Source organism: Amphiprion ocellaris, chromosome 13 (assembly GCF_022539595.1).
Source record: "Amphiprion ocellaris isolate individual 3 ecotype Okinawa chromosome 13, ASM2253959v1, whole genome shotgun sequence".
Taxonomy (NCBI): domain Eukaryota; kingdom Metazoa; phylum Chordata; class Actinopteri; family Pomacentridae; genus Amphiprion; species Amphiprion ocellaris.
Genome location: NC_072778.1, coordinates 5,563,000 through 5,589,105, shown reverse-complemented (window position 1 = coordinate 5,589,105; position 26,106 = coordinate 5,563,000). Strand labels below are relative to the sequence as shown.

The 26,106-nt window shown below is 36.0% G+C and overlaps 2 long non-coding RNA genes across 2 annotated transcripts; both read right to left on the bottom strand.

Annotated features, from left to right (window-relative positions):
* Positions 1–17,146: 17,146 nt before the first annotated feature.
* Positions 17,147–22,968, bottom strand: LOC129350301 (uncharacterized). The gene is made up of 3 exons (XR_008603654.1): positions 22,551–22,968; positions 21,569–21,669; positions 17,147–19,439 (listed from the first exon to the last, which is right to left on the bottom strand). It is a non-coding gene; the product is annotated as an uncharacterized LOC129350301 (long non-coding RNA).
* Positions 22,969–24,290: 1,322 nt separating this feature from the next.
* LOC111564862 (uncharacterized) lies at positions 24,291–25,044 on the bottom strand. Its single transcript, XR_002745822.2, has 3 exons — positions 25,010–25,044; positions 24,858–24,918; positions 24,291–24,753 (listed from the first exon to the last, which is right to left on the bottom strand). It is a non-coding gene; the product is annotated as an uncharacterized LOC111564862 (long non-coding RNA).
* Between the last annotated feature and the right edge of the window lie 1,062 nt (positions 25,045–26,106).

Genomic DNA, 26,106 nt, shown 5'->3' with positions numbered 1-26,106 from the left:
CAATAAAATAGAATAAAACAGATAAAATGCTTAAGAAACACCAAACAAAAGGTTGCAGTTGTCAGGGGCCCCCTCCCTGGTCCCTTCATCTGCCCCCACCTGACCTCCCTTTATTCTCCGTCTGTCCTTTTTCTGTTTTTCTCCTATTCCACCTCTTCATTCTCCCTCTCTCTATGCCTCTCTCTCTCTCGTGTTCTGTTTCTGTCTTGCTCCACTGTGCTGCTGTCTGCAGCAGCTGCAACAAATCAGTCATCAGCTCATCAGCAGAACTCCGTGCAGCTGTGGTGCAGCACACCTGTCATCTCCTCCTCTGCAATAAAAGCCGGTTCCACACTCCACACCCTGCCAGATTGTAGCTTCAGCTCTGACAGTCAGTTTGGCCTCTGCACCTTTTACTCCTGTGGTTCCTGTGCTCTTGCTAATGTTTATGTCTGTTTGCAGTCACCTGCCAGCCCGGTGCTGCATCCCTGCCCTGCTTTACATCTGGACCCCCAGCCTTGCCCAGGATTACCCTGATCCCCCCTCTCTGGATTCTACCCAGCCTCGCTCTGTGGACCAGTTCCCCGCCCCCGGACGTTCTCCAGACCACCATAGCCACTCTCTGCCACCACCCACACCACCGGTGCTGTGCTCCTGACCGGTCGGTCTCCGGCAGCCTGTCCCCCCTCCTCGTCCAGCCCCGTTTGTGAGTCTCAGTTAGTTTATTCCTGGCTTCAGTTTCATAGTTATTCTCCCCTTCAGTTTAGTTCTTCATTTCCCCCCTTGGTTCTTCCTGTTTGATATAATTCGTGTTTAACTAAGTCCTGATTTTTCCACCTAGTCCTGCCGTGAGTCTGTGTGTTCTCAGATCGGGTTCACCCCTTCTTCGTGACAGCAGTAGGGTTTACAAAGTAGGTTTACTTTGACTCAATACAATATTTCATGAAATTATTATTTATTATAATTATCATTTAACCTAAGACCATTCTATTCAAAGTGTTTTCTTTGGTAAAACTGGGGTTCTGGGGAATCGGTGTAACTCCTCCACTATCCCTGGAGTTGGAGGAAGCATACAAACACGCTACACACTAATAATAGGCCCATCTAAACACACAGTGAATTCCCTTTGAGCTGTGACCTGATTATACAGTTTGAACTGGGAGTCCACTTGCCCTAAATGTAGGAGTAAACTGGTAACAAGTGGGTGAACGGTTTGTTCTCAAGGCAGCACAATGCAGCACTGAACTGTCATTGCTCACGGTTATTGTTTGAAGGCTTTTCTGTGTTATTTTTGGTTTTTTGTTTGTTTGTTTTTTTTTAATCTTTTTGGAGACTTCTAATAAGGAGACTGCAAATAAATGGCTTCCTAATGTTTTGTTCTCCACATGCCTCATCATGACCCCACACCTCTACACAGAACAGGAACAATTTATTCATAAAGGTTAATAGAAAAATAGAATAAGAACTTTAACCAAAAGCAAAGAAAATTATGAGCAGAATTAGGAATGAACCCATTTTGTTTGGCAGAAAAGATGGGAAAAATGCTGAGTCAAGGATTTTTTTTTTTTCATCTTTGTTATCCCCAAAAAGGCAAATCGCTGTACAGAAATCAGTAACCACATTATAATAATAAATGAAAAATAAATACTATCTAAAAAATTATTTTGGATTTTTTTAAGACTCCAGTGGACAAAAGTCTGTTTGTCCTGCAGAACTGGAACCAGACAGAAACTCTTTTTTCAGATGGTGACTAAGATCAGCTAGAAGTGACTTGTCCTTTCTTAAATTTCTATGTATAGAAAGAAAAGATCATTCAAAGTCATAATTAGAATTTTGCTGCTCACTTTCACGATACCTTGCCATCTGTCTGTATTTTTAAGGGCAAATGGCCCATAACAGCTGATCAAAACAGAATATGAGGGCTGATTTGATCACACAGGAGTAACCAAAAAATGCTTTAGAAAGACATTAAAACTTCAAAGCTTATGATAACAGTGCATGTGCTGATGGGATTTTCTATCCACATGAGGCCTGCAGGTCAGCTTATTATTGATTGAACTGCCAGGACATTCACACTGCTGCACAGCCTCAGTGGCCTGATCTTTAATCACCACAGAAGAGATGGATTCTCTCTAAAAATCAATTATCATCTCTTTAGCTTTGGACACATTCATGTCCAGGAAGGATGATGTTTATTATATCTTAATACATGTGCATTTTTTTCAAGTTTCTTCTCAGGCAAGTTTTTGACAGTACAAGCAAAACTATTTCATTATGAATGGAAATACATGGATGAAGACACAGTGCTGGTGTCGGCTGCCCTGTTGGCTTCAGTAAGGTTTTCAAAATTCTTACAAATTATTTAGGTTGGCTCCAAAATGACCTTAAATCTGGTTTTTACTCAGCTGCATGGTTCGGTGTTCTCCCAGAGAGATGCATTTTTTAAATGGAGCAAAGGAAGACTAAAGCCGCTGCCAAATAAAGACAGTAAAATGCCATTTTGGAGGACTATTCATTGAAAGCCACTTGGCTGAAGTAAACAGTTTGACAATATGCTTGGCACGTAATCAGATAAACACACTGGTTTGACTGTGCTGATGAAATGTCACATGGGATGTATTTTCAAGTGGAAATCAGCTGGTGTTTTTCCGCAACGCTTAAACGCTGACCTTTAATTGTTATTTCTGCTTTCACTGCAGTTTTCCGAGCTCCTTCTTTCTTGACTCCAGTTCAAATTCAGGAAACTCAGCGGTGGACTGCATGTGATTTAAATCATTGACCCTGAGGAGCAAATCAATACTCTCAAGGGTACTGATAACAGGAAATACAAAGGCTCCAAGCCAGTAGTTCCTGTGTACTGTACACAGACCACATCCTGTGAACTTGCAGCCTGACAGAACCCCAAGATGAATGTTTATAGATGCTCTGCTGCTTTGAGTAGCACAGTTATTTGTTTTTTTGACGTATCCAATAGAAAGTTTAGTTTCGTATGAGGTAGAACATGTACTTCCCTCAAGTGCTATTTGAATAAACTTTATTATTCAATTAGTAAGAGATTGGGGGGAGCATTAAACAAAACATGTTGCAGGCAGGATTTACACTGTGCAATCTAAAAAGTAGGTGAAGGGAACTATTGCCACTTTTTAAATGCATCATTGTAAGATTGTATATATGTATATATTGCATATTGTGTGTGTGTCTGTGTGTATACACTGCTGTTGAAAAGTTTGGGGTCACACAAACAATTTCATGTTGTCCATGAAAACTCACACTTTTATTCATGTGCTAACATAACTGCACAAGGGTTTTCTTGAAAATTCATGATGATTTTTTTTCAAAGAAAACCTTACCATAGTGTTTTTCACGGCCTCCTTTACATTATTTCATCATATGGCACGTTTTGACAACATGTTGAAAAATCTCATTTTTTTGTCGACAGTATAGTAAGGCGTTTTTTTGCGCCAAAATTCATGATGATTTTTTTTTCAAAGAAAACCTTTCTGGAGTGTTTTTCACGGCCTCCTTTACATTATTTCATCATATGGCACGTTTTGACAACATGTTGAAAAATCTCATTTTTTTGTCGACATAGTATAGTAAGGCGTTTTTTTGCGCCAAAATTCATGATGATTTTTTTTTCAAAGAAAACCTTTCTGGAGTGTTTTTCACGGCCTCCTTTACATTATTTCATCATATGGCACGTTTTGACAACATGTTGAAAAATCTCATTTTTTTTTCGACATAGTATAGTAAGGCGTTTTTTTGCGCCAAAATTCATGATTTTTTTTTCAAAGAAAACCTTTCTGGAGTGTTTTTCACGGCCTCCTTTACATTATTTCATCATATGGCACGTTTTGACAACATGTTGAAAAATCTCATTTTTTTTCGACATAGTATAGTAAGGCGTTTTTTTGCGCCAAAATTCATGATGATTTTTTTTTCAAAGAAAACCTTTCTGGAGTGTTTTTCACGGCCTCCTTTACATTATTTCATCATATGGCACGTTTTGACAACATGTTGAAAAATCTCATTTTGTTTTCGACATAGTATAGTAAGGCGTTTTTTTGCGCCAAAATTCATGATGATTTTTTTTTCAAAGAAAACCTTTCTGGAGTGTTTTTCACGGCCTCCTTTACATTATTTCATCATATGGCACGTTTTGACAACATGTTGAAAAATCTCATTTTTTTTTCGACATAGTATACTATCGCGTTTTTTTGCGCCAAAATTCATGATGATTTCTTTTTCAAAGAAAACCTTACCATAGTGTTTTTCACGGCCTCCTTTACATTATTTCATCATATGGCACGTTTTGACAACATGTTGAAAAATCTCATTTTTTTGTCGACATAGTATAGTAAGGCGTTTTTTTGCGCCAAAATTCATGATGATTTTTTTTTCAAAGAAAACATTTCTGGAGTGTTTTTCACTGCCTCCTTTACATTATTTCATCATATGGCACGTTTTTACAACATGTTGAAAAATCGCAATTTTTTTTCGACATAGTATACTATGGCGTTTTTTTGCGCCAAAGTTCATGATGATTTTTTTTTCAAAGAAAACCTTTCTGGAGTGTTTTTCACGGCCTCCTTTACATTATTTCATCATATGGCACGTTTTTACAACATGTTGAAAAATCTCATTTTTTTGTCGACATAGTATAGTAAGGCGTTTTTTTGCGCCAAAATTCATGATGATTTTTTTTTCCAAAGAAAACCTTTCTGGAGTGTTTTTCACGGCCTCCTTTACATTATTTCATCATATGGCACGTTTTGACAACATGTTGAAAAATCTCATTTTTTTTTCGACATAGTATAGTAAGGCGTTTTTTTGCGCCAAAATTCATGATGATTTTTTTTTCAAAGAAAACCTTTCTGGAGTGTTTTTCACGGCCTCCTTTACATTATTTCATCATATGGCACGTTTTGACAACATGTTGAAAAATCTCATTTTTTTTTCGACATAGTATAGTAAGGCGTTTTTTTGCGCCAAAATTCATGATGATTTTTTTTTCAAAGAAAACCTTTCTGGAGTGTTTTTCACGGCCTCCTTGAAATTATTTCATCATATGGCACGTTTTGACAACATGTTGAAAAATCTCATTTTTTTTTCGACATAGTATAGTAAGGCGTTTTTTTGCGCCAAAATTCATGATGATTTTTTTTTCAAAGAAAACCTTTCTGGAGGGTTTTTTTCATGGCCTCCTTTAAACTATTTCATCATATGGCACGTTTTGACAACATGTTGAAAAATCTCATTTTTTTTCGACATAGTATAGTAAGGCGTTTTTTTGCGCCAAAATTCATGATGATTTTTTTTTCAAAGAAAACCTTTCTGGAGTGTTTTTCATGGCCTCCTTTACATTATTTCATGATATGGCACGTTTTGACAACATGTTGAAAAATCTCATTTTTTTGTCGACATAGTATAGTAAGGCGTTTTTTTGCGCCAAAATTCATGATGATTTTTTTTTCAAAGAAAACATTTCTGGAGTGTTTTTCACTGCCTCCTTTACATTATTTCATCATATGGCACGTTTTGACAACATGTTGAAAAATCGCAATTTTTTTTCGACATAGTATACTATGGCGTTTTTTTGCGCCAAAGTTCATGATGATTTTTTTTTCAAAGAAAACCTTTCTGGAGTGTTTTTCACGGCCTCCTTTACATTATTTCATCATATGGCACGTTTTTACAACATGTTGAAAAATCTCATTTTTTTGTCGACATAGTATAGTAAGGCGTTTTTTTGCGCCAAAATTCATGATGATTTTTTTTTCCAAAGAAAACCTTTCTGGAGTGTTTTTCACGGCCTCCTTTACATTATTTCATCATATGGCACGTTTTGACAACATGTTGAAAAATCTCATTTTTTTTTCGACATAGTATAGTAAGGCGTTTTTTTGCGCCAAAATTCATGATGATTTTTTTTTCCAAAGAAAACCTTTCTGGAGTGTTTTTCATGGCCTCCTTTACATTATTTCATGATATGGCACGTTTTGACAACATGTTGAAAAATCTCATTTTTTTTCGACATAGTATACTATCACGTTTTTTTGCGCCAAAATTCATGATGATTTCTTTTTCAAAGGAAACCTTACCATAGTGTTTTTCACGGCCTCCTTTACATTATTTCATCATATGGCACGTTTTGACAACATGTTGAAAAATCTCATTTTTTTGTCGACATACTATAGTAAGGCGTTTTTTTGCGCCAAAATTCATGATGATTTTTTTTTCAAAGAAAACATTTCTGGAGTGTTTTTCACTGCCTCCTTTACATTATTTCATCATATGGCACGTTTTTACAACATGTTGAAAAATCGCAATTTTTTTTCGACATAGTATACTATGGCGTTTTTTTGCGCCAAAGTTCATGATGATTTTTTTTTCAAAGAAAACCTTTCTGGAGTGTTTTTCACGGCCTCCTTTACATTATTTCATCATATGGCACGTTTTGACAACATGTTGAAAAATCTCATTTTTTTTTCGACATAGTATAGTAAGGCGTTTTTTTGCGCCAAAATTCATGATTTTTTTTTTCAAAGAAAACCTTTCTGGAGTGTTTTTCACGGCCTCCTTTACATTATTTCATCATATGGCACGTTTTGACAACATGTTGAAAAATCTCATTTTTTTTTCGACATAGTATACTATGGCGTTTTTTTTGCGCCAAAATTCATGATGATTTCTTTTTCAAAGAAAACCTTACCATAGTGTTTTTCACGGCCTCCTTTACATTATTTCATCATATGGCACGTTTTGACAACATGTTGAAAAATCTCATTTTTTTTTCGACATAGTATAGTAAGGCGTTTTTTTGCGCCAAAATTCATGATGATTTTTTTTTCAAAGAAAACCTTTCTGGAGTGTTTTTCACGGCCTCCTTTACATTATTTCATCATATGGCACGTTTTGACAAGATGTTGAAAAATCTCATTTTTTTTCGACATAGTATAGTAAGGCGTTTTTTTGCGCCAAAATTCATGATGATTTTTTTTTTCCAAAGAAAACCTTTCTGGAGTGTTTTTCACGGCCTCCTTTACATTATTTCATCATATGGCACGTTTTGACAACATGTTGAAAAATCTCATTTTTTTTTCGACATAGTATAGTAAGGCGTTTTTTTGCGCCAAAATTCATGATTTTTTTTTCAAAGAAAACCTTTCTGGAGTGTTTTTCACGGCCTCCTTTACATTATTTCATCATATGGCACGTTTTGACAACATGTTGAAAAATCTCATTTTTTTGTCGACATAGTATAGTAAGGCGTTTTTTTGCGCCAAAATTCATGATGATTTTTTTTTCAAAGAAAACCTTTCTGGAGTGTTTTTCACGGCCTCCTTTACATTATTTCATCATATGGCACGTTTTGACAACATGTTGAAAAATCTCATTTTTTTTTCGACATAGTATAGTAAGGCGTTTTTTTGCGCCAAAATTCATGATGATTTTTTTTTCAAAGAAAACCTTTCTGGAGTGTTTTTCACGGCCTCCTTTACATTATTTCATCATATGGCACGTTTTGACAACATGTTGAAAAATCTCATTTTTTTTTCGACATAGTATAGTAAGGCGTTTTTTTGCGCCAAAATTCATGATGATTTTTTTTTCAAAGAAAACCTTTCTGGAGGGTTTTTTTCATGGCCTCCTTTACATTATTTCATCATATGGCACGTTTTGACAACATGTTGAAAAATCTCATTTTTTTTTCGACATAGTATAGTAAGGCGTTTTTTTGCGCCAAAGTTCATGATGATTTTTTTTTCAAAGAAAACCTTTCTGGAGTGTTTTTTCACGGCCTCCTTTACATTATTTCATCATATGGCACGTTTTGACAACATGTTGAAAAATCTCATTTTTTTTTCGACATAGTATAGTAAGGCGTTTTTTTGCGCCAAAGTTCATGATGATTTTTTTTTCAAAGAAAACCTTTCTGGAGTGTTTTTCACGGCCTCCTTTACATTATTTCATCATATGGCACGTTTTTACAACATGTTGAAAAATCGCAATTTTTTTTCGACATAGTATACTATGGCGTTTTTTTGCGCCAAAATTCATGATGATTTCTTTTTCAAAGAAAACCTTACCATAGTGTTTTTCACGGCCTCCTTTACATTATTTCATCATATGGCACGTTTTGACAACATGTTGAAAAATCGCAATTTTTTTCGACATAGTATACTATGGCGTTTTTTTGCGCCAAAATTCATGATGATTTCTATTTCAAAGAAAACCTTTCTGGAGTGTTTTTCACGGCCTCCTTTACATTATTTCATCATATGGCACGTTTTGACAACATGTTGAAAAATCTCATTTTTTTTTCGACATAGTATAGTAAGGCGTTTTTTTGCGCCAAAATTCATGATGATTTTTTTTTCAAAGAAAACCTTTCTGGAGTGTTTTTCACGGCCTCCTTTACATTATTTCATCATATGGCACGTTTTGACAACATGTTGAAAAATCTCATTTTTTTTTCGACATAGTATAGTAAGGCGTTTTTTTGCGCCAAAATTCATGATGATTTTTTTTTCAAAGAAAACCTTTCTGGAGTGTTTTTTCACGGCCTCCTTTACATTATTTCATCATATGGCACGTTTTGACAACATGTTGAAAAATCTCATTTTTTTTTCGACATAGTATAGTAAGGCGTTTTTTTGCGCCAAAATTCATGATGATTTTTTTTTCAAAGAAAACCTTTCTGGAGTGTTTTTCACGGCCTCCTTTACATTATTTCATCATATGGCACGTTTTGACAACATGTTGAAAAATCTCATTTTTTTTCGACATAGTATACTATCGCGTTTTTTTGCGCCAAAATTCATGATGATTTCTTTTTCAAAGAAAACCTTACCATAATGTTTTTCACGGCCTCCTTTACATTATTTCATCATATGGCACGTTTTGACAACATGTTGAAAAATCTCATTTTTTTGTCGACATAGTATAGTAAGGCGTTTTTTTGCGCCAAAATTCATGATGATTTTTTTTTCAAAGAAAACATTTCTGGAGTGCTTTTCACTGCCTCCTTTACATTATTTCATCATATGGCACGTTTTTACAACATGTTGAAAAATCTCAATTTTTTTGTCGACATAGTATAGTAAGGCGTTTTTTTGCGCCAAAGTTCATGATGATTTTTTTTTCAAAGAAAAGCTTTCTGGAGTGTTTTTCACGGCCTCCTTTACATTATTTCATCATATGGCACGTTTTGACAACATGTTGAAAAATCTCATTTTTTTTTCGACATAGTATAGTAAGGCGTTTTTTTTCGCCAAAATTCATGATGATTTTTTTTTCAAAGAAAACCTTTCTGGAGTGTTTTTCACGGCCTCCTTTACATTATTTCATCATATGGCACGTTTTGACAACATGTTGAAAAATCTCATTTTTTTTTCGACATAGTATACTATGGCGTTTTTTTGCGCCAAAGTTCATGATGATTTTTTTTTCAAAGAAAACCTTTCTGGAGTGTTTTTCACGGCCTCCTTTACATTATTTCATCATATGGCACGTTTTTACATGTTGAAAAATTGCAATTTTTTTCGACATAGTATACTATGGCGTTTTTTTGCGCCAAAATTCATGATGATTTCTTTTTCAAAGAAAACCTTACCATAGTGTTTTTCACGGCCTCCTTTACATTATTTCATCATATGGCACGTTTTGACAACATGTTGAAAAATCTCATTTTTTTGTCGACATAGTATAGTAAGGCGTTTTTTTGCGCCAAAATTCATGATGATTTTTTTTTCAAAGAAAACCTTTCTGGAGTGTTTTTCATGGCCTCCTTTACATTATTTCATCATATGGCACGTTTTGACAACATGTTGAAAAATCTAATTTTTTTTTCGACATAGTATAGTAAGGCTTTTTTTTGCGCCAAAATTCATGATGATTTTTTTTTCAAAGAAAACCTTTCTGGAGTGTTTTTCACGGCCTCCTTTACATTATTTCATCATATGGCACGTTTTGACAACATGTTGAAAAATCTCTTTTTTTTTCGACATAGTATAGTAAGGCGATTTTTTGCACCAAAATTCATGATGATTTTTTTTTTTCAAAGGAAACCTTTCTGGAGTGTTTTTCACGGCCTCCTTTACATTATTTCATCATATGGCACGCTTTTACAACATGTTGAAAAATCTCATTTTTTTGTCGACATAGTATAGTAAGGCGTTTTTTTGCGCCAAAATTCATGATGATTTTTTTTTCAAAGAAAACCTTTCTGGAGTGTTTTTCACGGCCTCCTTTACATTATTTCATCATATGGCACGTTTTGACAACATGTTGAAAAATCTCATTTTTTTTCGACATAGTATAGTAAGGCGTTTTTTTGCGCCAAAATTCATGATGATTTTTTTTTCAAAGAAAACCTTTCTGGAGTGTTTTTCACGGCCTCCTTTACATTATTTCATCATATGGCACATTTTGACAACATGTTGAAAAATCTCAATTTTTTTTTCGACATAGTATAGTAAGGCGTCTTTTTGCGCCAAAATTCGTGATGATTTTTTTTTCAAAGAAAACCTTTCTGGAGTGATTTTCACTGCGTCCTTTACATTATTTCATCATATGGCACGTTTTTACAACATGTTGAAAAATCGCAATTTTTTTCCGACATAGTATACTATGGCGTTTTTTGCGCCAAAATTCATGATGAGTATACTATGTTGAAAAATGTCATTCTCAACATGTTGTGAAAACATGCCATATGATGAAATAATGTAAAGTAGGCTGTGAAAAACACTCAAGAAAGGTTTTCATTAAAAAAGAAAAAAAATCATGAATTTTGGCGCCAAAAAAATTCATAGTATACTATGTCGAACAAAAAAAATGCGATTTTTCAACATGTTGTAAAAACGTGCCATATGATGAAATAATGTAAAGGAGGCCGTGATAAACACTCCAGAAAAATTTTCTTTGAAAAAAAGAATCATCATGAATTTTGGCGCAAAAAATGTTCATGCGTTCTTTGTGTAAAAACTCAGAGATTTCAGGGATCAGAAGGTGGTTTTCAACTTTCTTTGTGAACTTTCTGCCTCAACTTTAAACTAAATTTCCTTCACTAACCCAGCCCTCTGGACTTCCAGTAAGCTGTGTTCCTATTGGCTGTCCAGGTGGCTGCTTGGTATTATCAGGAACACCTGAGCAGCTCAGTGTCTTCCTGCTTGATTTGGCTACAGCAAACATTTCCTCTGCTTCTCTACACCACTGAACTGGGTTTGGCTCCGTTGCTTTAGTTTGTTCTTTAGGCGTTGGTTTGCAGCTTCCAGCAGTAAAATCGTCCTTAATGTGTTTCTTGGTGTGTTTCAGGGCTTTGTACCAGATAGTTGTCTTGGTAAATGTGGTTCTTTAGCCACAGTTAGCACATGGTGCTAGTGAGTGCAGTGATTAGTGGATTTGGTACAGCTGAGTTGTGTCTTTATCTTGGCTGTAGTGAGTCTTTAGAGGTTTTTGGTCAGACACATTCTGTATTCTTGTTTGTGAACCAGCATTGGTTGTCCAGAAGGTAAGAGTTCCTGTCCTGATTCTCTGTTCTCAGAGGTTCTCTGGTAGGCTGCAGGAGAGTTTATCGTTTGGGTTGTGCTAGTTTGGTTTTTGTATGGTTTCATTTGGATGACTATCTTGAGGCCCCTCCATGTGGTTTAGTGAGGTTTTCTGCAACAGTTCTACAAAGCAACCTGCAGCAGAAGAGACTTTGAGAGTTTTTAGGAAGTTCTGGAGACCAGACTTTAGAGCAGCAGAAACATTTGTCAGCAGTTTGAGCAGGAGAAAGTGAGCTTCAGAGTAGAAATGAGGAGAAGGAAACCTTCTTGACCCGTGTGGTGAGGTCCTGTACCAAGAGTTTGAGCAGGTTGTGAAGAGTCTGTAGTTCTTTGGTCTGAAAGCACAAGAAGAGTCGACTCATTAAAGGAGAAAACAGGAGATATTGTTGGTTCTTCTGTCACTCTGCAGTTTCCAGTTTCCTTAGACTGAATATCAAGTTTATATGTTAAATGATTTACCATGTGTGCCCAAGAAGACTTCAGTAAACTCCCTCCATCCCCTGGACACAACATATTTTATTACCATGTTAAATCTTTTTTTTGTTTGTTTTAAATGTTTTTGAGTTTGAATCCTAGTTTTAGCATAGTTTTTTCTCTTTGCTTGTTTAGTTTTGTCATCTGTGTGAAAGGTGCTAAACAAATAAAGTTGAACTGATAAACTGAATAACTGACTAACTCATGATTGTGACAACAGAAGCATTTTTGTTGTGATTTAAGGGTTTATTTAATTTTTAAGGTTGGGGTTAAAATCTTGACAGAAAAAGAAGATTAAAGAAATAAACTACATAACAAAAAGCAATTAAATCAAAGGGAAAAAAATTTAATACAGTAAAACTTTAAAAGAAATGTTTTTGTTTAAAAAGTATTTTTTAAATGTTTAATTATGTAAAATATTTTCTCTGTAATTTTTAATAATTTTATCTTAAAAATTTAGTTTAATTTCATACTTACATGTTTTGTATCGTGTTTAATTATCTCATTCAATATTTTGTCAGTTTAATGTCATTTAATTGCATTTAATGTTTAACTTCATTAAACTGACAAAATATTGAATGAGAAAATTAAACACAATACAAAACATGTAAGTATGAAATTAAACAAAATTTTTAAAATAAAATTATTAAAAATTACAGAGAAAATATTTTACATAATCAAACATTTAAAAAATGCTTTTTAAACAAGAATAATATTAAACATTTAAAAAAATACAAAACATTAAATTAGATTATTAAACCTTTAAAAAGAAAAAACATTTAATTAAAAAATTCAATGTTTAATTAGAAAATTAAATCTTAAAGACAATAAAACTTTAAATATGAATTAAACAGAAAATACAATGAAGCATTTAAAAAGAAAATTAAACATTAAAAAGTGGTAAAACATTTAAAAAGAAAAACATTAAAGATTTAATCGAAAAATGAAATATTGGGAAAGAAAAAAAAATCCAAACAAGCCGAAAAAAATGACATTTTTTTTCTCGACATAGTATACGATGTCGAAAACTGTCATTTTTCAACATGTAAAAATGTGCCATATGATGAAATAATGTAAAGGAGGCCGTGAAAAACACTCCAGAAAGGTTTTCTTTGAAAAAAAAATCATCATGAATTTTGGTGTAAAAAAACGCCATAGTATACTATGTCAAAAAAAAAATGTCATTTTTCAAGATGTTGTAAAAACGTGCCATATGATGAAATAATGTAAAAGAGGCCGTGAAAAACACTATGGTAAGGTGTTCTTTAACATCTGTAAACAAATCAAAAACGTATCAACAAAGTTTTCTGTTAGTTTGTGTTCTTCTGAGTTTAACTCCAAGATTTTAAATACTGTCATTTACTGCAAATGAATATCTACTCCAAATGTCTCACAAATAATCATTATCAGCCTTAAAAACACACAGAACACCCCTCTATACTCGACCACACTTAGTGTAGTCCGGTTCCCCCTTCTATAAATCTGCTTGGAATCTTCCACTTCCTGTTTGTCAAAGTGGCCTTCTACCTGGACAGGTTTTGTTGGAGCTCATGCAACAAACATTTTAAGTAAGTGCACTTTAATATGGATGAATGACACTGAATTAGAGTCTGTTTTAATGAGACTGAGTTAAGATGTGTAGCTCTGTCATTAAATAGGAAATTATTTCCCAGAATTCACAGAGGAAAGTCTGAAATGTTTGCTAGGTTAGCGTCCTACATGTTCTTTGGCTCAGCTAAAGCTAACTCGCTCCAACTTCTGGGTCTCTTGAGTTGCTTGTTGTTAAAATATCTTGCTAGAGGTGCTGAAGCTCAGAAAGTCTGAGATGTTTGTTCAAAATAAGCTCATTCTCAAGTCTTATCTGAACTGTCCTCTTTTGTTTGAACTTTCCCTAAACTTAGCAGTTAATGGCAGAGCAGCACATCCAGACTCAGTCTCATTTATGTAGAGATTAAACTTCATTGTCATTCATCGATGTTAAAGTGCAGTTTTTCCAAATGTTTGTTGCACATGCTCACGACCAAAGCAGTCCAGGTGGAAGACGATGTGAAGAGAAAGCTCCAGAGGATGAATATCACACATTTACATTGGAAATAAATGTCCTTTAATGAGACATTGTCATGCAAAAGTTGAATTTCCCTTTGTTGAGTGCTTTGTTGATGTTGGTTTCTAAATGTTTTCTGACACTCGGCCCCAAAGATTAAAACCTTCTATGGCTCACAAGCTGCAACAATTCACACATTATCAACTATCTTTCTGACTAAACTAAGATAAAAAGTGAAAAACTGCCTGATTCCCACATCATGAATGTAAATCTTTTTGGTTTTTATGACAGTAAACTGAATATATTTGGGTTTGACATTTTATAATCCAAAACAAGAAATGAATTCCTGGAGAAAACAACAGATTAATGCACAAAGAAAATGTGTTTTCCAACATATATGGCTGAATTACTCCAACGTTGCAAGATACATACAATTTTAATTCAATTTTATTTATATAGCGCCAATTACGGGTCAAATTGTCTCAAGATGCTTTATTTTTATATTTTTTTGTCATATTTAAAATATGACAAAGTAAGAAATTTAAACCTCTTGGCTAATCCAATTTATTATTTGTTTTTTAAGAGACTAATGGACAATTAAAATAACTTTCTCCACTAAAACTAATAAACATGGGGGTCAAATAGAAGGAAGAGTTTTCATACTGCAGTCTCACGACGACAAGAATAAAGTTTCTCAACAAAAACTAAATCTGCTGCTGGATTCCATTAAAGTCGTAAGAAATGATAATAAAGTGTGATACTAAAGGTTTGTGGTGCTAAAAATGTCAAAGATATCAAGTTGAACATCTGGATGGAGGTTGATAAAAGTTGACCCTCCTTCATTTCTCTGGAGAGACTCCATGGATTTTATGGATGGTGGTTAAAGACCTGCTCTTCTAGTGGTCTTCCTTCTAGTCGCTGTAAAAAGTCAGTCCATCCTGGCCGACTTCAACACCTCTTCATGACAACTTGTTCTGCCTCCGACCTCGTGGAAACTCCAGAAACTCGGGAAAACCCGTGGAGACTCGAAGAACTCGTGGAGACTCGAAGAACTCGTCGGGCGGGGGAAGGTGTGGTGGGTGGCGGGGGGAGGTGGGGGAGTAGAGGGGGGAGGCCGCCACCCACCTCCCCGCCTACTCTCCGCCCTGACTCCACCCAGACTCCGCCTTTGCTCCACCCATGTGGTGACTTCAGAAACTACGATGCCAAAGGGACGACGAAATTATTTCTTTGTATCTGATCTGTAGCTCAGTGAGTTAAGGATTTGCCTATGGAGCTGCAGGTCACTGGTTCAAGACCAGACCCTTCTTAAGTTTTATCAAAATCCTGACAAAGACAAAGAAAGAAAACTGCCAGTGGCGGGTCTTGAACCTGCGACCCTCCACTTGGTAGTCCTCTTCTTATCCCCCTGAGCTACTCGCTCAGATACTAAATCTTCTCGTTTTTGCGCATTTATCATCTATTTTTTGCCATTTTCGAGTTTTTTTTTTAACTTGAGTCTCGACTCGACCGTTTTTCTCAGGAGGTTGGACTTCAGCCTTTGTGCTGGAGGGTTGAACCCTCAGTTCCAAGACTTTCCAAGCCTCCAGACCTCCCGAGTCCTCAGGACCTGAGCTTTCACACAGTCTGAGGGCTGAAGTTGTAAAAGTTTCCCAGTACTTCTCTGTTAGTTTGAACCTTTCGACAGTCTGAGGACTGAAAACCTAAAAGTTCTTGAGCAGTTCTCTGTTAGTTTGAACCTTCAGACAGTCTGAGGACTGAAATCTTTAAAGTTTCTCAGTACTTCTCTGTTTGTTTGAACTTTCTGGTTAACAGAAGCCTTAAAACTTGTGACCATGAGTCTTGATTTCACATTTAGACCATCCATCTGAGTTCTTCTCAGACCTTCACCTGTGGGTTCTATAAAATCCTGAACAAACTTTGATTCTCTTCATTGAACAGTAAAGTTTGTGAAGATCAGAAGGTAACATTAGTTTGATCGATGCCTTCAACTACTAGTAGACTTTATCCGGAAAGCAGTTTTCTGAAATGAACACTTAGTAAATCTGTCCACAATCAAACCAAGAACATAGAAAGAGGAAATGTTTGAAGAAACAACTCGATGTTTTCATTTCAGACTAGAAAACGCTTTAAGACTTATCTGTTTTTGCTGTTTTTGATCGTTTTATTGTCTCTTCTGTTTAATTTGATCTTCTAAAGTTTAACTGGTGTCTTTTCAAATGTTTTGTCTTTAGTTTGATTCTTCTTAAATGTGTAGTTTTGCTCTATTCTCACCTTTTATTCTTTTCTAATGTCTGATTTGATTTCGAAATGTTTTCTTTTTAATGTTTAATTGTTTTTTCAAATGTTTTATCGGCTTGTTTGGATTTTTTTCTTTCCCAATATTTCATTTTTCAATTAAATCTTTAATGTTTTTCTTTTTAAATGTTTTACCACTTTTTAATGTTTAATTTTCTTTTTAAATGCTTCATTGTATTTTCTGTTTAATTCATATTTAAAGTTTTATTGTCTTTAAGATTTAATTTTCTAATTAAACATTGAATTTTTTAATTAAATGTTTTGTCTTTTTAAAGGTTTAATAATCTAATTAAATGTTTTGTATTTTACATGTTTTGTATTGTGTTTAATTTTCTCATTCAATATTTTGTTAGTTTAATGTCATTTAATTGCATTTAATGTTTAATTTCATTAAACTGACAAAATATTGAATGAGATAATTAAACGATACAAAACATGTATGAAATTAAACAAAATTTTTAAAATAAAATTATTAAAAATTACAGAGAAAATATTTTACATAATTAAATTTAAAAAATACTTTTTAAACAAAACATTTCTTTTAAAGTTTTACTGTATTAAATTTTTTTCCCTTTGATTTAATTGCTTTTTGTTATGTAGTTTATTTCTTTAATCTTCTTTTTCTGTCAAGATTTTAACCCCAACCTTAAAAATTAAATAAACCCTTAAATCACAACGAAAATGCTTCTGTTGTCACAATCATGAGTTAGTCAGTTATTCAGTTTATCAATTCAACTTTATTTGTTTAGCACCTTTCACACAGATGACAAAACTAAACAAGCAAAGTGAAAAAACTATGCTAAAACTAGGATTCAAACTCAAAAACATTTAAAACAAACAAACAAAAAAGATTTAACATGGTAATAAAATATGTTGTGTCCAGGGGATGGAGGGAGTTTATTGAAGTCTTCTTGGGCACACATAGTAAATCATTTAACATATAAACTTGATATTCAGTCTAAGGAAACTGGAAACTGCAGAGTGAAAGAAGAACCAACAATATCTCCTGTTTTCTCTCCTGCTTTCAGACCAGAGAACTACAGACTCTTCACAACCTGCTCAAACTCTTGGTACAGGACCTCACCACACGGGTCAAGAAGGTTTCCATCTCATTTCTACTCTGAAGCTCACCTTCTCCTGCTCAAACTGCTGACAAATGTTTCTGCTGCTCTAAAGTCTGGTCTCCAGAACTTACTAAAAACTCTCAAAGTCTCTTCTGCTGCAGGTTGCTTTGTAGAACTGTTCCAGAAAACCTTACTGAACCACATGGAGGGGCCTCAAGATAGTCATCCAAATGAAACCATACAAAAACCAAACTAGCATAACCCAAATGATAAACTCTCCTGTAGCCTACCAGAGAACCTCTGAGAACAGAGAATCAGGACAGGAACTCTTACCTTCTGGACAACCAACGCTGGTTCACAAACAAGAATACAGAACGTGTCTGACCAAAAACCTCTAAAGACTCACTACAGCCAAGATAAAGACACAACTCAGCTGCACCAAATCCACTAATCACTGCACACATTAGCACCATGTGCTAACTGTGGCTAAAGAACCACATTTACTAAGACAACTATCTGGTACAAAGCCCTGAAACACACCAAGAAACACATTAAAGACGATTTTACTGCTGGAAGCTGCAAGCCAACGCCTAAAGAACAAAGTAAAGCAACGGAGCCAAACCCGGTTCAGTGGTGAAGAGAAACAGAGGAAATGTTTGTCTGCAGCTAAATAAAGCAGGAAGACACTGAGCTGCTCAGGTGTTCCTGATAATACCAAGCAGCCACCTGGACAGCCAATAGGAACACAGCTTACTGGAAGTCCAGAGGGCTGGCTTAGTGAAGGAAATTTAGTTTAAAGTTGAAGCAGAAAGTTAACAAAGAAAGTTGAAAACCACCTTCTGATACCTGAAATCTCTGAGTTTTTACACAAAGAACGCATGAACATTTTTTGCGCCAAAAGTCATGATGATTTTTTTTTTCAAAGAAAACCTTTCTGGGGTGTTTTTCACGGCCTCCTTTACATTATTTCATCATATGGCACGTTTTTACAACATGTTGAAAAATGACATTTTTCGACATACATGTACATATACCAAGAAGTCAGTGTAAAGGAAATGTAGACCTAAAAGGATTGTTTAAAGGAATATTTAAACGATTATTTTCATTATTTAATAATCTGTTATCAGTCAGAACCCTGGCAAACTTATTTTCACCAGTTTTTTAGTGGAAGTTACAGATAAAGGAGCTCTTGGTTTTTCCTGGCGTTACTGAGTCCAAAGCTGCTGTTTCAACACAGAACGTTCACATGCATCCACAAACCTCTCAGCACTCAAACACCCACAGACAGGAGGCCGGCTGGGCCGAGGCTCGGCGGTGTCCTCAGACCCACAAGTCGGGGAGTCGGTGAACTTGTTGGTCCAGTTTGAAGGCCTCCGTGTGGTCCAGTAGAAGTCCATGTAGTCGGTGTTGGCTTTGAACCACAGCGACTGGCCTCCATCAGGTGGACCGGCTCGTCCTCGTAGGGCTCCTCCTGTAGCCTTGAGGGAACCACAGGAACATTCAGTAGCTGTTGGAGTTCTTCCTGTCAGGTTTGTGGTAGAAGAATCTTGTACTTGTCTTATCTGGAACAATCTAACAGCCTAAACTGTTAACAGCGGTGTAAAGAAGCAAACACACAGGCATAGATTAGGACTCAAACTAGATTTATTTTAGAAAACAAATCAACTCAGAGGCATTTGTTCGCACATGTGGCTGAATAGGAGGCCGTCCAATCAGATTAGAGGTCTTCACTCTGTAGGTTGTTTGTTTGGTGAGACTCTTGGACCTCCATCAGCTGACGTGGATGTTTGATGGTCTTCCTCTCTAGTGCCAGATGATTCATCCATGAATTCAGCAGCTACAGACTGAAATGAAGCTCATGCTGCAGTTATTGAATTCCTGTTCCAGATCAAATGTTCAGAGCTCACCTTGAATGCAGCCGTCTGCTGTCTGATAGTTTTTCTCATTGTAGTCTTCAATCAAGTCTTTTTCCTCATGTCAGGATGTGGTGAGACTCTTTCTCAGTCTCTGCAGACGTCCCTCATTGTGCATCTCCAGAGAAGAAACAGAAAAACTGGTCACTGCTTCAGCATCAAACGCTCTCCAGCATTGAGAGTGTTTTAGGAATTAATTCATTGTGTTGTGAACTTTGAAGGAGCAGAAACTTTACAGCTGCCAAAGATATGAGCTCCAATTCTGGATGTTTTAGGAAATGAAGTTCATCAAATGAACACTTGATTTTTGCTGATAACTCTCATTAAATTACTGAATGAATCCAACATAAAAACCTGTAAACTCTCAGGCAGCTTTTGTTAAAGTTTGTCTATAATTCTATCATCATGTTCTGGAACCAGGACTCTGCAGAAGTTCCTTCAATAAGATACTTGTGCGTTTCTCTATTTAAGGCCTCAGGTTTGAACGTAGAGCAGAGGATTAGAAAGGAGTGATTTTAATATTTAAATCAGTCCAGTAAATGTTTGGAGTAAAAATGATTAAAATTTTGATTTAGATAGATTTGTGTCAAATAATATTGTAGAGTCTCACCTAAATATATCCAAATTAGTTCAGTTTATTTACATTTTATAGAATATTTGATTTCTTAATCTCAATACTGTAGGGTCTGACCCTAAATATTATAATAATGACGTAAATTTAAATTAATATTGCAGTGCAGAGTCAAACTTTAATCAGCTAAACTTACATAATAAATATCACTGCACAGTCTTAACCTGAACATTCATATTATTGAGGTAAATTTACATAAATCCTGATATTCTAGAGTCTGAACTGGTATATGTCCAACATGTGCTGATAAACAACAATAATCCCACTTTCAGATAAAATTGTCTGTGATTGTGAGACTAAATTCCTCCACATTCTAGAATGTGACCTGCAGCAGCTGAATGAACAAAAAAACAGAATCTGCTCATTTCCACATTATGCACATTTATTACTCTTAATATCTCAGACTGAATGGTAGCTGGCATTAAAAACAAACTCATCTGCTGGACTGAATTTCCCAAAATGGAAACATGGACAGAATTTAACACTCGTGTATCCATGACAACACTAAAGTTGCTGCTTTGTAGTATCTGATCTGATACTTGTCGCTTATCATATGGAATTTGGGATGCGTGGGTCATCACAATGGAATGTGTTCTTCTGTTGGAGGAACCCTTATAAGGGTGCCTATGTCCAAAGATATGGATGCAGCTCTTTAGGAGCTGTAGAGTCTAGGGGGGTTGGTTGAAGATGCTCCCTGCTTCCCTATATGGTATGTACCAGAGAACCATATGTTGTGACTCCCTACATGTCTAAAACCTATAAAAACTGATCGCTGGCCATTGTTCTGTGGGATTTTCACATTGGCTCTGAAGTCTCCATGGTGCCTGAACAGATGCTGTCTTTATTATATAATAAAATCATATTATATTAAGCAACAGTGTCAACAGGCGTTTCTTCTTCACCTGCACATCATGGACATCAGAGAAACCACGACAGCTTCTTACCAAAGTTCACAACACAAGTAAAGATTTTAATGTAAAACTTCAGGGTTGACTGCTAACCATAAGTATTCTGATCAGTACTTCATGATCAATATCAGGACAGATGTTACAATTCCAGCTGTTACATTAGACTGCAGTTATTCACAGAGAAATTAAAACATCACATTCCTCATAAAAACTAGATGGGACTTTTATTAAATAAAGTGTTGGTGAATAAACAGTGTAAAAAGTGCAAAGCAGCTCCATTAAATCAGGAGATGTGAGATTTCCACAGCATGGATCACCATCTGCTGTGTTGATTCATAGCTGAATGTCAGAATGAACCGAGATAGAAAAGCTGCTTTGAGCTGCAACATTACAGTCTGACAATCCAACACCATCACAGTTTTCATCTGGTTGTTTTGCTCCAACATGCTGTGAAGTTCAGTTTTTACCTGAATCAATACAGAGATTCTATTTCCAACTAAGACTGGAATAAAAATTAGAATGTTATGAGGTTATTAATGCAACTAAATCCTTTCAGATGGAAGGATTTACTTCTAAGTTCTAATTCAAGTTTCAGTTGGAGCACATTACATTCACAAAGTTAAACAGCGAAACCTTCATAGCAACATTTAATAAACCTAAAGCTTCCCTGTTGGCTCATTGGTGGAGTTTGTTACTGAGTATCTGAACCTTAAATCCAGTGAGACGACCATCTTCAGTCGAGGCCAGTCAGAGAACTTCAAGACCTTCCATCAGCTGGACCAGATGTGGCATCATCTCCCTCTGAACATCTGGATGACAGGAGAAAAGACAGAAATCAAACACAGATCACAGAAATACAATTTATTCACTTTAATCATGTTAGAAAAGTAGCATGAACTTTATTAAAACTTGACAACATCAGTAATGAAAGTAAATGTTTTTATCTCATGTTGAAGCTAAATTTAAAGTCAATTTTAATGACAGTTTATCCTGAGAGAAGTGAGAATGGAGCTTTTCTTTCCTTTTTACAATATTCCCTCAAAATATTCTGTTTATTATTGGCTTTAGAAGCATTTTTCTTTACTTATTTTTAGATACCTCAGACTGATGCACTTTGCTGGTTTGCAGATAATTCCATGTACATCGACAATAAAGATCTTCTATTATAACATTGTACTAAAACAAGAACTGCAAACCTTCTCAACCATCTCTCAGTCTGCAAAATTCCAACTGCGACAAAAAATTATCTGATATATTTATTATTATAATCTTTACTGAACCAGCCCTGGAATTAATAAAAATCTGTATATGGATATGATTTTCTCTGATGGGACCACTAAAACTGCATACAATAAAGTAAATCTCTTCTGTACTGCACACATACTACACTTTTGTATAACTCTGGATGTCAGAGTAAAGGCAGACAGATCCACCGATCAGCCACAACATTCTGACTACTGACAGCTGAAGAGAACAACATCCATCATCTTGTTCTAATGCAACGTTCTGCTGGGAAACCTTGACGTTCATGTGGATGTTTGACATGTACCACCACCTAAACACTGCAGGACAAACAACCCCCTAGTCTCCATGGCAACAGCAGTCCTTGATGCCAGCTGCCACCCTCAGCAGGACAAACTAAAACTTCTCAGGAGTGGTCCGAGGAACACGACAGAGCTCAGCTGTTCACCTGGGTTCCACACTCCCCACATCCAGATCTGATTGAGCATCTGTGGGATGGTCCAGGATCAGCCTGGTCTAGGTAGGATCCACCCTGCAACCCACAGGATCCACAGAATCCACAGGACATCCCCAGAGGTTCTGATGAACCACTGGGTCAGAGGAGTTTTAGCAGCATAAAGGGACCAACACAGTATTAGTCAGGTGGTCAGAATGTTATACTGTTATATTGTCATGCTGATTATATGATCAGTAAATGTTACCATCAATTATAATGTCCACATTGATCAGGAAAAAAATAAACTATCAGTTCATTCAGAAACTGTGGGGTTAAACCTAAAAACACAGACCTCAACAGCAGTTTGTTTCAAAGCAGAACACCAGCCGGTTTTCACTGAAGAAGCTTTCAGAGCAACAATTAAATGACAGTTTTGTTCTCATTAAGTTCACAGAGTCAGAGTCAGCCAAAAATAATGTACACACATCAGGAAAAGAAAAACTTTTATAAATATTTCATTTGTATAAGTACTTCTATACATATAGATACCTCTTTCTAAGTTTGATCAAATCACAATAACTCTGTGTCCTGTTGTACGATGTTTTCCCAACAGATGGCGCTACCCTCATGAATGGAGCATCAACAAGTGACGTCTACAACACAACAGAAATGTCTGGAAGCCAGTGGCCACCACTTTGAGCACCTCTTGTAATTGTAGAGGCCAAATATAACTTTTATTAATCTTGTGATGTCTGAATAAATTTGGTATTTAAATATTTATAAAAGTTTTTCTTTTCCTGATGTGTGTAAACATTATTTTGGCTGACTCTGTATAATGGGTTTCTGACAGGTCACCAGGCAACATCTTTTTATAGTAATGACAAACATAGCTGCATTCTACAGGAGTGATTTTCCTCATGTGCAGGTAAAGATGTGTGAGGAGCTTAGAGATGACAGGAGCAGGAGTCTTCCTCACTAATTCAGTTTCCACCTAGAAACAGAAACACCACAAACAAACACTGATAAACTCTCAAACGTTCAACCTCACAGCCTCAAAATATCTGTTTAGGAAGTGTTGTGTTTCTAAATTCTGCTGAAAGCATTGACAGACATTCTCTTACAAGGTTGTGTAAAAAGCAGCCTGTCCTCTGAGCTACTGAGAAATCTTCCTGAACAAAGTTTCTACGTGTAAATCAGCTCAACAAAAACTAAAGCCTCAGTCAGAGATAACGGGTATCGCAAATTATAAACAACTTTCTTTGTTAACTCAGACTTTCTGCTTCAACCTCACATAAAAAGGGGAGTTTAACTCGTCAGGTGACTGAAAATTAACAGCTTGTGCAGTTCTAGATCCAAAAGTAGGATGTTTCATCTCATGTTTTACTACAAATACATGCAATAATAAATAAACACAATGGCTGGTTGTTCGTTTATTCACTATTAATGTTACTTTATATACTGGATTGAACTTGAGCAGTGGAAGAGAGAAGAAATTAAATGAAATTATGGAGTTTCAGAGAAGTAATGTTACTCAATGTTAAGCGTGGTTTTATTCAAACCAGCTGGATGTTAAACTTCAGTGCACCTGAACAGGTTTCAGTTAACCTAAAGTAAAATAACTTTCTTAAAAGCTAAAATGCACAGCAGAGAAATACAAGTTGAGAAGTTCATTCTAATTGTAAAACCTGACACCCCCGGTCAAGTTTCACAGAAAAACAGACAACCGGGAATATACATGGTTAATATTTATTGTTCACGATACAAATAAAAGATCACAATCCCCTTGTCTGAACAGAGTCCAAATCTTCTCCCCTTGAGGTCGATCACATATGAGCCCGATGAACCAAAGGTGAAAAACAAATCACTGTACTCTAAAATGTAACTGCATCTCCAATAGCACTGCATTCCATTTATACGTGCCTAAACACCATCACACTTTATGTCGGGTTTCACAGTAATCGGGTCAAGGCTGATTCTTATCTTAATCAGATCTACATAGGGAAGTGAAATGAAACAAACCCCCCCAAAAAAGAAAATTAACAAAATAGAAAAGTTAGTCCGCTCTCACACAATGCACCCAGGTCTTTTAGTGTTCGGCCCTGCAAAGCCGAGCGGACTCACTAAACAAAACAGAACCTACAAACAACCCCCCCAACCCCCAAAAAAACTAACAAAAAAAACAAGCAGGAGACAGTTTAACCTCGATGAACCATCTCTGCAAAAACAAACAAAAATGCAGTTTATTAATTAAATGAATAACTAAACAGGTCCAAGCTGACGAAAACTTCATTTAATAAACAACTTTTTAAAACCGCATACCTGCTATGCCGGCATCTCAGTCGCAGCAGGAGCTCCCTCACCCCATAAAACAGTGGTCACACTGCAATATTTAAAAAACAACTATTTCAAAAGGCGCATCTTAAGTTCTGTTAAGAAACTACCCCTAAAAGATAGAAAAACAGGCATCTTACCACGAGTTACCGGTGACGCCTCGTGTCGGTCTGGCCTCTCACAGAAAATCACCTGCACCTGCCTACTCACCTGACACACTTTATCACTGCCTGCCCCAATCAGAGGCAGACAACGGAGTACCACCAGGTGCCACTGGTTACATAATAATGACGGACAGCTGCGGCAGCAACTAACACAGGTGTTCAGCGGTAAGTTAGCCACCTGTGTTAATTAGCCCGCTAGCTAACTTAGCCGCTTAGCTAGCTAACGCGTCCGGACCAACTGCTCAAACACGACAAAACACAACTCTTCATAAGTCGCTGACTGAACGCACAACAAAACAACGCTACTGGTTAGACGTAGTTATCTTCTTACCGTGTTTTACTCCAAAAGCGGGGTCAACAGCAGCCAGAGATGCTATCAGACGTACAGACCATAGATATATATATAGCAGACTAGCTCCGCTAGCGCGCTACCTTCTATATACATCTATGGTCTGACCAATCACTGCTCTCTGGCTCTCAGTCAGTCTGACCAATCACTGCTCTCTGGCTCCGCCCTCTGAGAATCTTGTTGTCGTTTGACTCCGCACTTGCTGATGACCACTTCCGGTCTCAGAAAATGGAAAAACGGACCTTTTTTCGTTTCTGTCTCTTATTGATTTGATTTTATTTTATTTTTTTGTTATTATAAATATAAAATGAAAATCAAAGCATTTTTTAAATTTCGTATATCTCTTTTTGATCATGAAAAGGAAAAATGCCTTGTATTTCAATTTTATTTTTTGTATTTTAAAACGAAAATCAATTAACCACTCGTTTTTTGTTTTTCAATACCCGTTTCAGAACGGAAAATCCAATTGCCAAAATATACATGGACCGTGGAGCAACAGCGCTATCTAAAATGACACCGACTGACCCAATAATTGCACCGATTGATTTTGGCTGTAAGGACAGGTCAAATAATTTAATGCCATTATGATTAAAAAAACAACAACAACAACAACAAAAAAAAACACTATGTAAAAGTATACATGGTGCGTGTTCTGCCTTTCGTCTGGATAAAAGAAGAAATCATTGCCGCTCTACCACCTTCTCTTATGAAGCCTGCTGTTTGA